Genomic DNA, 2497 nt, shown 5'->3' on the forward strand with positions numbered 1-2497 from the left:
TCCCCGCCTCTCCCCTCTCTATTTGGCAGCTAAACCCTACACAGCCATTCCCTCATTCCCCAATCAGGATGGAGGGGGGAGAATCATAAAGATGAAAGAGAGAAACCCATGGCTTGAGATAAAGACAGTTTAATAGGTAAAGGAAAAGCTGCACATGCAAGCAAAGCAAAACAAGGAATTCACTCACCACTTCCCCTGGCCAGGCAGGTATTCAGTCAGGAAAGCCAGGCTTCATCACGCATAGTGGTGACTTTGGAAGAGAAACACTCTTAATGTCCTCCCCTTCCTTCTTCTTCCCCCTCGATTTATAAACTGAGCATTATGCCATACAGTGTGGGAAATCCCTTTGGTGAGTTGGGATTAGCACATTGCTCTGTCCTCTCTCAACTCCTTGTGCACCCCCAGCCTGCTCCCTGGTGCGGTGGGATAAGGAGCAGAGAAGACCTTGATGCTGTGCAAGTGCTGCTCAGCAATAACTAAAACATCCCTGTGTTATCAACATTGTTTCCAGCACAAAACTAAATCATAGCCCTGCACTATGAACAAATTAACTCTTTACTCGACAAAACCAGCAAAACAAGTAAAGCTGGGTTAATAGTAGAATACAATGCGACCTTGTAAGAAGTGATGGTGTTGTATAGCAAGTGGAATTCTTCTCTCTGAATGAGTGCTCCTGGACTCTTTCTTGGAGTTATAAATATGCAGTGGATTGCTGCAGATAAGCCACAGATTCCAATTGTACATTTAGCTTTTTGAAAGTTGTAAGAGGAGAAAAGTACATTCTGCTATTCTGACCAAATGCCTTTTACTCACATATTTTGATCACAAATTTGTGTACAGTCTATGGAAAGTTTAGTTTTATTGCTATGCTTTAGAATATTTAAGTCATAGTAGCAAATATTAATTGCAAAGATTACAGATGATCCTTTGGCAACCTGTAACAAATTGCCTCCTCATAGTACAACATAGGTAGAAGATCATTATTTAGATTAACTAGCACACACTTTAATATCCTCCAAATTAATCTTATAAAATGCATGACATATTCATCAAAATAAAGACTGTCCTGCAAAATTTGGGACAGATGGCAGTGCAAGATGACATCTTTTCTAAATGTGTCAAAATATTCACTCATTCGAGCAATATGATTGGTTGCACATTGTGGGTGCATTATTAAAATAACAAAAGCAGTAAAATTCACTTGCATGAACACCTGCTGCTAGAGTGACTTAATATAAGTAAGTCAAAACATATAATTAAGTAATATAAATATAATTACTTCACTGACAAATAAATTAACAGTGGCTATTGCAATTCTTAAAACGTTTTAAGTCAGTGAATTACACCTGTGTTTAGATTTACAACATTTAAAACCAAAACATACATTCCTAAGTGACACTTAAAGAAGTATCCTTCATACCATATAGCAAAATATAAGAACAGACACAAAACAGGATTACTAGTTGTCTGCTAGATCAGATGGTATATATTCCTTTACCACTTGAAAGAGCAGAGTATAGAAGTGATTGATAAGCCAAATATCACAGACAATTTAGATTTGAGAATTCAATGCACTATCTGTTCTCTACTGAGGATATGACATGGGGACAGAAACAAAGATTCTAGAAAAGAAGAGATGCAGATATTTTTTCTTCAGAATTGAAAATCTCAAAAACTCTGCTTACAAAATCTAATACAACTCTTGTGGAAGGAAATCTCATAAAGGTATGAATATGATTTTTGTTTCAAATGATGGCAAGATATTCAAGACCTCCTTATTTTGTTCTCTGCTCTGTCCTCAATGAAGTCAGGCAGTGCTCACCTGTTCTTGATGTGGGGTCTTGCACTGTGGATGGTCTAAGTGCTGTTATTAAACTGATTAAGTGAACACGCTGTAGAGTGAAACAAGGTGTACCTGTGGAGGCCTAAGAACATATTTGCTATGCCACCCTCCACCATCCTGGGAAAATATGCACAGGAATGAACCAGAGATCCTGTGTTGTAGCATGTGGCAACAACCACAGGGCCCCCACTTGACCATCACTTAGCTTAGTGGCTAGCTAACTAAAATACGAACATCAAATAACTGGTCTTATGAAAAAAATAGGAAATCTGTTTAAAATGATTGGGCACAGGGCAAATGACTGTTTTGCTGGGTTTTTTTTTGTTTGTTTGTTTTTTTTCTGGGGGGATGGGGAACAGGAACAAAATGCTTCATTGCTTAGTGTACAATTATACTGCCAGCTCCACGAAAACGCAGATGGGTGAGTATGGTAACAACAGGCTGGTACTGTAGAAACTGCCACTGTAAAGGGTTAACAAAGACTGCACTTGCTGTACATGACCACGGAGCAGAGAGACCGGCAGTGTGAATTGTGCGATCCTCCCGAACACACACACAGATGGGGACACCTTCCGTGCTCCGTGTGTGCAGAGCCCACCTGTCCAGCCCAGCCCGGCCGGGCGCCCGGCGCGGCTCCGCCGGCGCCGCTCCGCG

This window comes from Geospiza fortis, unplaced genomic scaffold (genome assembly GCF_000277835.1).
Source record: "Geospiza fortis unplaced genomic scaffold, GeoFor_1.0 scaffold50, whole genome shotgun sequence".
NCBI lineage: Eukaryota > Metazoa > Chordata > Aves > Passeriformes > Thraupidae > Geospiza > Geospiza fortis.